The sequence below is a fragment of the Aotus nancymaae genome, unplaced genomic scaffold (assembly GCF_030222135.1).
Source record: "Aotus nancymaae isolate 86718 unplaced genomic scaffold, 86718_ANA_hifiasm-v0.15.2.pri h1tg000059l, whole genome shotgun sequence".
NCBI classification, from domain to species: domain Eukaryota; kingdom Metazoa; phylum Chordata; class Mammalia; order Primates; family Aotidae; genus Aotus; species Aotus nancymaae.
Window position 1 is genome coordinate 49,991,075 of NW_026988473.1, and position 12,615 is coordinate 50,003,689.

General features: G+C 36.4%; 1 protein-coding gene across 4 annotated transcripts in view; it reads left to right on the top strand.

Moving 5' to 3' along the window:
* SBF2 (SET binding factor 2) overlaps nucleotides 1-12,615 on the top strand; it is a 472,399-nt gene that overhangs the window by 289,504 nt on the left and 170,280 nt on the right. The window lies entirely within an intron of this gene.

Consider the following 12,615-nt stretch of genomic DNA (forward strand, 5'->3'; position numbering starts at 1 on the left):
CTTTGAAAGTGAAAAGTAATCTTTAAAGCATTCAGTTGTATATTACTTAATGTTTATAGTTATATCAGCCTTTTTCAGTCAATTTTCAGTTGTACTCTTCAGGCAGAGGACAGTGAATGGTGGGTAATCCAAATGATAAATGAATTACTCAATTAAGTATTTAAGTACTTAGTGTTTGTAAAGCACAACAACAAAATTTCCACTTGGCTTCAAAATAGATGTATGATCTTTCAGAAATAAACTTCCCACAAAACAGTGAAGACAATTTAGGAGAAGTTAATCATCTTGTTTCCTCATTCTGTGTCCCTTGTTAGATAGTCTATGACATTGGCATTCTGTTCCAAGGTAATACAGAGTTCCTTTCTCAAACATTTTGTACAAGGTAGAAATGTAATTAAATATTAAGATTTCAAAGATCCTCTGTGGGACTCCAGATTAATAAATGCATGTTAAATATTGGTATATTGGAAAGCAAGAATTATAGGATATAATTAATCAAATTTATGAATGAAACAACACTTAAATAAATGAGAAAATACACCATGTACATGGATTGGAAGATTCAGTATGTTAAAGATATCAATTCTCCCCAAAACAATTTACAGAGGCAGTGCAATTCCTATGAGAACTTTGAATAGAATAACAAAAGCCTTAAAATTACCAATATACTCCTAAAGGAAAATAACAAAGCATAACAGTTTACCTTGTCAGATATCAAGTATTTAGTTTAATATTATATTATTTGGCCTGGCACAGTGGCTCATGCCTATAATCCCAGCACTTTGGGAGGCCGAGTGGGGCGGATCATGAAGTCAGGAGTTTGAGCCTGGCCAATATGGTGAAACCTGGTCTCTGCTAAAAATACAAAATTAGCCGTGTGTGGTGGCAGGTGCCTGTCATTTCAGCTATTTTTGGGAGGCTGAGACAGGAGAATCACTTGAAATCAGAAAGCAGAGGTTGCAATGAGCTGAGATCGCGCCATTGCACACCAGCCTGGGCAAAAGAGTGAAACTCCGTCTCAGAAAAAAAGATTATATTATTTAAGACAGTGTAGAATTGGCCCATTCATAAACAAATTGACCAATAGAATAAGATAGAAAGCCCAGAAACAGATGCACACATATATGGAAACATGATTTATGACAAAATTGGCACCAGCAGTGAAAAGATGAGCAGTTAAATTAATAGTGCTGGGACATGTACACATAATATACCATTGATACAAAAAATCCACACGTACCTCCCACAGTACACAAGAATCAATTCCGCATGTATTAAAGACTTAAATATGAAGAGCCAAAAAAAGCCAATCTATAAAGCCTAAAATTTTTCAAATGTAATACAGGAAATATCCTTACGACATTGGGGTAGGGAAAGATTTGTTAAACAAGTCACTAGTGCCAATCTTGAAAGATTGATACATTTGACAAAATTAAAATTAAGAACTTCTGTTCATTAAAAGATACCATAAAGAGAGTGAAAACATAAACCTCAGAGTGAGAGGTTAGTGCTCAGATTATAAGAAGTATAAGCCAGGCATGGTGGTTTGTGCCTATAATCCCAGCTACTCAGTTAGCTGAGATGTTAAGAGTTGGCTAGTCAACTTGAGCATGTTACTTGACAGAGGGGATATTGGGGTTATTTTCTGGTGGGAATAACATGTCTCTAAGGCAGGCCTTTTGGTATATTAAATTTTTAAAAAACAAAATAGAAGTTTAGATTTTAATCAAGTCTGTAGGGTTTCTAAGTAATTTTTACAGAATTACTTGTTTGCTTCAACTGTCTCCTACCTCTGCTCTTGAAGGATAGGGGGACAGGGCTAGAGTCAAAACACTTGTAATTTTGTATCCCGATGTCTTTTCTCCCAGTGTGAAATATTCCATTCCTTTGTTACTACTCAGAAGTTATTTTTTTTCTTTTGTAATAAGAAACAAACCCCACCTTTATCTCTACATTTCCCCCACCATTCTCTGGTTTTTGTGTTGGCTGCAGGGGCCAGCTGTGGTTTTTCTCTTGCCATGATGACTTCTAATTGCCATGTACCTATGTTCAAGTCAGACAACTCAATGTAAATAAACTGTGTAACTGTCCAGAGCAGCACTTATAAATCAGCCTAAGATCTCAAAATAATAAAAAAAAAAGGATATCAGGAAAGCCACTTGGATGATGAGTGTGTAACAAGATGATCTGTGTCAATAATTGAAATGCAAATTGAAACTACAAGGGGAGCCTTTTACACTCACTATTTGGCAAGAATTTAAAAATCTGATAATATCAAACAAATTTATGTAACAAATAGAACATATAAACTCTGCCAGTGAATGTGTAAGTTGGTATAGCTAATTTAGAAAATTTAATAAGATAGAAGAGAAGAAATAAGATTATTTGTCATTATCTTATAAAGCTGCATGTGAAGCATATTCTATATTCATTCCTAGAGGAGCTCTTGCTCACATACATCAAGAGATACATACAAAAAGTTAATGGCAACATTGTTCAAAATAGCAGAAAACTTGAAATGACTCATATGCCAACCAGCATTAGAATGGATAATTTATAGTATCTTCTTACACTAGAATATTTTTATCAGAGAAAATAAATAAACTGGGCCAAGTATAGTGGCTCACACCTGTAATCCCAGCACTTTGGGAAGCTGAGGCGGGTGGATCACGTGGTCAGGAGACTATCCTGGCCGACATGGTGAAACCCCATCTCTAGTAAAAAATACGAAAATTAGCTGGGTGTGGTGGCACACACCTGTAGTCCCAGTTACTCAGGAAGCTGAAGCAAGAGAATCCCTTGAACCCAGGAGGCAGAGACTACAGTGAGCTGAGATTGCACCAATGCACTCCAGCCTGGGCGACAGAGCAAGACTCTGTCTCAAAAAAAAAAAAAAAGGAAAAGAAAAGAAATAAACTGCAGTCACAAGGGATAATGTAGATGAATCTTAAAGGAGATAATTATGTACAAAAATAAAAAGAAAATTCATCAGCACCGTCCTGAGTTACAGAAAAATTAAAAAAGAACAATTCAACTATAATATGGTTCTACTTATACAAAATTCAAACACGTGTTATATATTATTTAAGGATATTTAATCTAGTGATACAAACATACTTGGTAAAAATATGTTTTAAAACTAAGTCATTCAGAAACAAAATAAGAAAATTACCTCTTGGGGACAGAGAGGAAGGGCAGTGAACATGGGGATCTTCCAATGTAATGGTAATATTCTATTTAGGTACATGGGTGTTCATTTTATCGTTCTTCATAACTTTAGCTTGTATATGCCTATAGCTTAGGCATATTTTATGTCTTAGAGTACTGCAATTAGATTTTTTGCAAGGAATATTTGTCTTCTCAAACTTACTTCAAACTCTTTGTAGTTTGTTTAAGTTAATTGACAACTTAGGAGATTATTCCCTTTTACTGGCTATACATTCTTTAGTGTATGAGACAGTAGATGTAAGACTTTATAATAGCAAAAATCAAAAACAACCTAAATGCTTACCCTTTGGATATTGATTAAATATGGTACAACTCTTTTTTTAGAATACTGTTCAGCTCCTAAATACAAACAAGTAGATCTATGTATGTACTGATATGGGAAAACTTCTATTATTTATTGCTAGGTAGGCGAAAAGGAAGTTACATAAAGTAGGTATGAATCTATTTTTAACCTAAAATTGTATGTATGTACGTATGTATGTATGTATATGATAGTAAAAATCTGGAAGAATATTTACACAACCCTGTTAAGATTATCCTGATGAGAGAGATACCAATGTGTATCTGTGGGATATAGATAGAGTTTTGATTTCCATTTTAAACCCTTCTCTGCTTGAAACATACACATTATATAACTGCATTATATAAGATATATAACAAGCATATATTACTTTTATAATTTGAAAAAGTCCTCAGTTTTTTAGAAATGAAATTTTAGTATCCTGTGAGAAGAACTTACCCTTAAAAGGCCACATCTTTTGTTACTTTATTACAGTTAGTTTGTTACCATTATTATAGAGAATAAAGGAACAGAATTAACAGATAAAGATCTCTAGAAGTCCTAAAGTCAAGTAATTTTCTGATTCCCCAATAATTGGTATTAAAATTACAAAAACCATTTTGGAACTTTTCGCTATTAGTACTTTCTGTGCTGTTTATTAACTGAAGAATTAACTTTTAAGGCTTTCTCTGAACTTAATTTTAGCATGTACAATTATGGCACTTGTAGAATAGCAGATACCCTTAGGCTACAAGTATTTTTCATTTGAATAATTATATTTCTAGAAACAAAAAGACCTGAACTTTTTTGCAGCTTTCTAATACAATTGATTCACTCAGGAGTTGTTCGAAGAAAAAAAAAATTGGATTGAGGAGCACTTAATATTTTATAATCCACTATTTTATGTATACATAAAAATAGATCCTGTGCTTCATCAAGCACATGCTGTTGTTGAATGTTATAGAGAGGCCCTTCTCAGTTATGAATGGGCTTATGTGTGATGTTCTTAGTTTAATGTGTTATTGCTTTAATGTGTTACCCACTTGGGATTTGTTAGTGTTTATATTCTTCATGCAACAACGTACTTATCAACAGGGATTTAACATGACATTCTGAACATTTTTTAACAAAAGCATAGAGTTTCAAGGCAGAGCGGCCAAACATCTGTGTTGATGTTTTAAGAAAGAAATATTAACTAAATGAACTAATTTTTAGGTAGTGATTCAAAAACTTTGGTAATTTTTGCTTTTCATGACCTAGAAGTTACCCTCCTGTCTTTCCTGTCCACAAGGGAAAATTAAGTGGAACATGATTACTGCCAGAAGACTGTTTATGAGGTTATTTCAATGCCAATGTAATTTTTTACAGCACTGTTTCATAGAGGTTATAGACTATTCCTATGTATCATTTCATTTCAAAGAACTGATCATATTTTAGTATTTTTTGAAACTGAGATTACTAAAAATCTCTCCAAAATATCGTGGCCTTAATTTTCTATTTTATCAAATATACAGTTAAAGCTTTTTATGTGGCTAGATCCTAGCTAAGATCTTTTAAGAATAAATTATAATTTGAAAACCCAGTGAAGTCTTCTATTTCCAGCATCATGTTAAATTGCATACTATGAGGAACCCTCTCACTAACATAGAAATAGATCTCAGAAAATTACAAATATAAACCATGATTTTGATACATTGCTTCTCCCAAGAATAAAAGAAAATCTCGAATGTATACCTCCTTATACTCTGAAGAAAAGGACAAATAGAGAAAGCCAAACCCTGGGCAATTAGCAGTTGGGACACTCAGATTTGTGAGTACATCCTTGGCCTCTCTAAGTGTTGGCCATCTGGTTCAACCTGAAAGTTTTGCATCAGGCTGGAACACAGGAATAAAAATAAAGTAATCCTTATTCAGGTAGCATGCCCTCTACCTTTGCCTCCATAACAAACTATTGTAAATCCTTTGTTGGAATAATACATTCCCAGTCAGGATTCCTACAGAGAAAATTCAATAAAACATGACCTCACAATTTGAAATGGACTCTAAATATCAAAGAAATGAGCCAGTATGAATTACTGTCAACAGAAACAACCAATAACCCCCAGATTTAGACCAAGCCCCAAAAGATTATATATATTGAAATTATCCAATTCAAATATGTAATAATTTAAATATTTTAAAAGTTAAAGATCGAATACAAAATAAGCAAATAACAAGAGACTAATAAAAATGGCCAGATAAGTTTAAATTACATAATCATTAAAAGTGAAAAACTCAACCTGTAATCCCAGCTAATCAGGAGGCTGAGGCATGAGAATCATTTGAACCCAGGACACAGAGGTTTCAGTGAGCCAATATTGCACCACTGCACTCCATCCTGGGAGATAGAGCAAGACTCTGTCCTAAAAAAAAAAAAAAAAAAGAAAAGAAAAGAAAAAGATGTGGATGATTCAATATTGTTAAGAATTCTCTGTAGATTGATCTATAGATGGAATGGAATCCAAATTAAAATTGCAGCAGATTTTTTTTTTTTGTTAGTATTATTTTTATTTTTATTTTTATTTTTATTTTTATTTTTTTTTTTGAAAGAGAGAGAGAATAGGAAGGAGGAAAAAGGAAGAGAAAGAGAGAGAGAGAATGGGGAGGAGGGAGAAGGAAAAGAAAGAGGGAGAGAGAATGGGAGTATTGCTTTCTTGCCCAGGCTAGAATGCAATTTAGTGATGGGTATTGAAAAGCTCTTTTATACTGATAATTATACTTAATGATGTAGTCAGGAAGGAATAAGGGAAGAAGATAACAAACAAACAGCCAACCAATATTTAATTTAAACCTATGAAATGCTATGCGATTACTGAGGAGTGATTTACTTCCAATTATATAGTCACCTTTGGAATAGGTGTGAGGTGGTAATGTATGTTTTGTGTATTTGAAGTGGAGAGTTCTATAAATGCTTATTAAGTTTACTTGTTCCGGGTCTGAGTTCAAGTTCTGAATATCCTTGTTAATTTTCTATCTCGTTGATCTATAGAATCGTTAGCTCTTCTTGTTACATTGATCCTTTTGCCATTATGTAATGTCATTCCTCGCCTCTTTTGATCTTTGTTGCTTTAAAGTCTACTTTATCAGAGGCGAGAATTGCATCTCCTGCTTTTTGTTTATTAGTTTATTTTTACTCTCTGTTTGATTGGTAAATCTTCCTCCTTCTCTCTGAGTCTTTGTGTATTGTTGCATGTAAGATGGGCCCGGATGCAGCATACCGATGGGTTTTGGCTTTTTATCCAATTAAAATATATATAGGTTTAATACCGGCGTTTGATGCTAGCTGGCTGTTTTGCTCATTAGTTGATGTAAATTTTTTATTGTGTTAAAGTTCTTGGCTTTTTGATATATTTTTGGAAAGGCTGATATTGGTTGTTCCTTTATATGTATAGTGCTTCTTTCAGAAGCTCTTGTAAAGCAGGCCTGGTGGTGGTGAACTCTCTAAGTACTTGTTTGTTCGCAAAAGATTTAATTTTTCCTTCGCTCATAAAGTTTAGTTTGGCTGGATAGGAAATTCTGGGTTGAAAGTTCTTTTCTTTAAGGATGTTAAATATTGGTCCCCACTCTTTTCTGGCTTGTAGGGTTTCTGCTGAGAGATCTGCTGTAAGTCTGATAGGTTTCCCTTTATGGGTAACCTGACCTTTCTCTCTGGCTGCCCTTAGTATTTTCTCCTTCATTTCAACCCTAATAAATCTGGCAATTATGTGCCTTGGGGTTGGTCTTCTTGAAGAATATCTTTGTGGTGTTCTCTGTATTACCTGGAGTTGAATATTACCCTGCCTTGCCAGGTTGGGAAAATTTTCCTGAATGATATCCTGAAGAGTATTTTCCAACTTGGATTCATTCTCTTCATCACATTCAGGTACACCTATCAAACGTAAATTAGGTCTTTTCACATAGTCCGATATTTCCTGGAGACTTTGCTCATTCCTTTTCATCCTTTTTTCTGCATTCTTGTCTTCTCGTTTCATTTCACTGAGCTGGACCTCGACTTCTGATATCCTTCCTTCTGCTTGATCAATTCAACTGTTTAAACTTGTGCATGCTTCGCGAAGTTCTCGTGTTGTGTTTTTCAGCTCGATCAATTCACTTATATTCTTCTCTAAATTGTCCATTCTCGTTAACAGTTCGTCAAACCTTTTTTCAAGGTTCTTAGTTTCTTTGCATTGGGTTAGAACAAGTTCTTTTAATTCACAGAAGTTTCTTATCACCCACGTTTTGAAACCTGCTTCTATTATTGGAACACACGTGTAATCTATTAAGCCTTGTTCCGTTACTGATGAGGAATTGCAATCCCCTGTAGAGGGAGAGGCATTCTGATTTTGAGTATTCTCTACCTTTTTACGCTGGTTTCTTCCCTTCATTATATATTTGTCCGTCTGTCGTCTTTGTAATTACCGGCTTTCTAACTGGGTCTCTGACGTCCAACTTGTTGATTCCCTGCGCCGAGATCTGAGCAGTCCACTGTGCCGGCCAAAACAGTGGTGTTAAGATTGATGGTGCTTTTCTGCCCGGGAATCTCCGGACTCTGCACCAAGAACTGGCGTGCTAAGGCACCAGCAAAACCACCACGCCGGCCGCAAGAGTCGCCCTGGCGACCCGTGGGGCTCCTCCACTGGGAATCTCCTGGTCCGTGAGCAACAAATATTCGTCTGAAAGTGTGGCGTCCTCTCGTTCTTTGAGCTTTCACTGGGAGGTACGTGCCCGAGCTGCTCTTTTTTTCTAGAAATTGACAAGTTGGTTCTAAAATTTATATGGAAATGCAGAGAACTTTGAATGGGCAAAGCACTCTTTGAAGGGAACAAAATGGGAGAACTTAGACTACTTGATTTCAAGACTTTATATCAATCTACAATAAAACTGTGGTACTGACATAGCATCAACAAAGAGACCAATGAAAAAAGAGCATTAGAAATGGACCCACATTTCTGGTATTTTCGAGAGAGGCACCAAAGCAATGCAATAGGGAAAGGAAAGTTTTTTCTGAAAATAGTGCTCAGATAACTGGATATCCATATAAACATAGTCCTCTGACTACATCAAACACAAAAATTAGTGGAGCAGAGAGAGATAAAAAAATGGAAAATATGGAACAGAAGTTAAGGTATAAGAGCATAATGAATGAAATGATTGAAATAATGAAATGATTTAACACAATACTATTCAAAGTGCTAGTCTGGGAATTTTGCCAGAATGAAAGTCGATGTATTATTTTCTCCATGAAGAAAGTATTACTATAGACTTTTTTTTAAAAGAGGTAAGCTACACTAAACACTGGGTTTAGTGTGACTTCAGCTGACAGTGCAATGGCTAATATCTCTAAAAGTAACCTAGGATCCTACCTTATTAAAGAGGAGAGGCTTCAAAGTCAAGTATCAGATATTGTCAAGGCTGGAAATTCCAATTGCTTACAAAATTTTTATAAAATTTAATTGGTTGCTGTATAATTTCTTACATTGGGCTTCATAGGACGAGGGCTCTGAATAGTCTAGGAAACCATATAGAGGTTTAAAAGTGTGAGAAAAAAGGCTTCTGGAAGCCCAAACATTCCATATCAGATTGACTTCACAATTTCAAAGTTTTTAAGTAACCCCACGAGAGCTTTGCTTACTCAAGCAGTGTTGATAACTAGTCTGTATGTATGAGGTAGGAGATTTGGGGGTATTATTAAGAATGTATAAATCAGTAGAATACATCCTGCTTAATCAGGGTGTTATTTACTCCTTTTTTTTTCTTCTTCTTCTGAACATTTACTGATTTCTACCATATATTAGTCTGTGTACTAGGTACTGGACATACTAAGATGATTAAGATATAATCCTGGTTCTCAAAGAGTGCACAGTCTAAAAGGAAAGACTCGCAGGCCGAGTAAGATAAGCACTGACAAGAGATGTGTGGAAAAGTACTATGAAAACTCTTACGGGGTTACTGGATTTGGAGTGGGAAGGAGGTGGTTATAGAAGGCATCTATCAGACAGAAATCTGGAGGGATCTTCTAGGAGAAGTTGCCAGGAAAAAAAAAGAATTAGGAAAGGGCCTGTGTTTTTTTTGTTTGTTTTGTTTTGTTTTGTTTTTATTTCCATAAATTATTGGGGAGCAGGTGGTGTTTGTTACATCAGTAATTTATTTAGTGGTGATTTGTGAGATTTTGGCACATTCATCACCCAAGCAGTGTACACTGTACCCAATTTGTAGTCTTTTATCCCTCACCCCCTTCCCACCCTTTCCCTCTGAGTCCCCAAAGTCCATTGTGTCATTCTTATGCTTTTGCAACTTCATAGCTTAACTCCCAGTTATGAGTGAGAACATACAATGTTTGGTTTTCCATTCCTGAGTTAGTTCACTTAGAATAATAGTCTCCAGTCTCATCCAGGTTGCTGTGAATGCTGTTAATTCATTCCTTTTTATGGCTGAGTAGTATTCCATCATATATATGTGCCACAGTTTCTTTATCCACTCATTCATTGATGGGCATTTGGGTTGGCTCCACATTTTTACAATTGCAAATTATGCTGCTATAAACATAAGTGTGCAAGAATCTTTTTTGTATGACTTCTTTTCCTCTGGGTAAATACACAGTAGTGACATTGCTGGATCAAATGGTAGTTCTACTTTTCGTTCTTTAAGGAATCTCCGCACTGTTTTCCGTAGTGGTTGTCTAGTATACATTCCCACCGGCAGTGTAGACGTGTTCCTTATTCACTGCATCCACACCACCATCTATTTTTTTTTATTTTTTGATTATGGCCATTCTTGCAGGAATAAGGTGGTATCACATTATGGTTTTGATATGCAGGAAACAGCCTGTGTTTTTAAAAACTGAAGAATATTTCCATATTAGTGAGTATAGTATAGAAATTTGGTTAGAGAAGAGAACAGTAGATAGAGTAACCTCTGGTTAAAGTAAGCAGATTGCATATGCACATTAACCTCTACCACCACCAAAACCCCCATTAAAGCAAAAGTAAACCACTTAAAAAAATACATAAACCCACAGGCAAAACAGGAGAGGAGACAACAGCAATATCTTAGAAACTAGAAAGCTGATAGATGAGTCATCTTTACTTAGCAGACCCAAGAAAACCTTTTCCCAAGTAGCAGCAGGAAAAGCCTTGAAGCAGCCCAGTTTACAAAACCCCAAAAGGCTCAGGAATTAGTAATATCATGTATCTCTTCGGGCAGTATGACAAGGTGAGGCTAAAACATAAAAATAGAGGATTGGTTGAAAGCTGTTTAAGATTCCCCTCCCAGATCCTTTCCTAATTTGGTATAAACAGCCAGCTGCCTCTCCTTTACCTTGGCAGAAGATTAGATGTTTGTTTGTTTATGTGTTTATTTTTATGAGAGAGAGGCTGTCATTGGCCTGGGAAATACTAGGTCTGGTTGAGGGAAGTTCTGTCTTCCTCCAAACAAGGAAGTTATATGAATGCCAATTATTGAGAATGCCAGTGGGTTTTCTCCCTTTAGCTTCCAGAATTCTGGCAGGCTACCCTCAAGGTAAGAGATTGTAAAACTGTTCTCTGAGAAATGTAACCAACCAAAAAGAAAAACACTTCATTAAAGGTGCAGAGATTGATGTTTTTCATAGAATAGCTCTCCGAGGCCATACTATAATGAAGCTATTACTCAACAAGCTTCATCCATGTGGACATTATTTTCTTTTGTCATTCTTTGGTTTACTTCTCCTTGCAGGGAATGACCTAAACAGAAGGGACCATCAAACAAAGTCAGTTCCTGCTCCCCACCATTGTTCCCCCAGTCTGCTTTCATTTTCCACTTTTCTTTGTAAAAAAAAATCATCCAGTCAGCATCTATAATTGTCCTATCCTCTTCCTTCTTGGGTGCCTATATCACTCTGGACTCCCTCAGATAATCTCAGCTTTCATTTGTCCATGAAACTGGGTAAGCCACAATCACATTGCCCTCTGGAAATAGACTGAAAGAAATTAAGTACTTTTTCGAAATCTCGCAACTAGTAAATTAAAGCGATGAATTTTAAATGAAAGTCTTGTACTTTCTTTTGGCTCTGTAGATCCATCTTTAGATCTTCTTGCTAAAACACGCACTCTGAATGAAGAGACTCCTCAAACAGGCTTCGTGTGAGCAACATGGCTGGTTATTTATCCGAGTGTGGGCGGGCTGAGTCTGAAAAGAGAGTAAGCAGAAGGTGGAGAATAGGAGTTGGTTTTATAGGTTTGGGATAAACAGTGGGAAGTTACAGAAGTTGCAGTTTAAGGCAGTTTTTTGCAAGCTGGGAGGGGGTCTCAGCAAGTTGGGAAGGGGTTGTAGGGTATGGAGTCACTAGGTTGGCCAAGGTCAGTTACAAAGTCCAGTGGCCTTGTCAATTGAGGCTGGAATAAGAAACAATAGAATGTCTCAAGTTAGTTAGGCACCACAGGGGTTTGATTGGTCTGCTTTTCATGATTTTCCAGCTACTTCAGGTTTTCTAATTCCGGAAGGCCATTTAGAGGTGTACATGCAGGTCACAGAGGTTTCCATGCCGTCCATGGCGTGGTCAGACCTTACACTTCTCTCAGTCTAAAATTCTCCCTAGGCAATCTTACTCATTTGTATTACCATCTCTTGCTTCTGCCTTTCAAATCTCAAGCCTAAATTCATCTCCTAAATTACTGTGTTGCTGCATCAACTTCTTTTTTTTTTTTAGATGGAGTCTCACTCTGTCACCCAGGCTGGAGTGCAGTGGCACAATCTTGGCTCACTACAACCTCCACCTCCTGGGTTCAAGCGATTCTCTTGCCTCAGCCTCCGAGTAGCTGGGATTATAGGCGTGTGCCACCACACCTTGCTAATTTTTGTATTTTTAGTAGAGACGGGTTTCACCATGTTAATCAGGCTGGTCTCTAACACCTGACCTCATGATCTGTCCGCCTCGGCCTCCCCAAGTGCTGGGATTACAGGCGTGAGCCACCTTGCCCAGCCTGCACCAACTTAACTGGTCACCCTACCTCCACCCTGACCCATTCCTATAACTGTTCTCCATTTCACCAAAGTGATATTTGTACATTTCAAGTTGTATCTTGTCACTTCACGATTTAAAATCCTCTGCC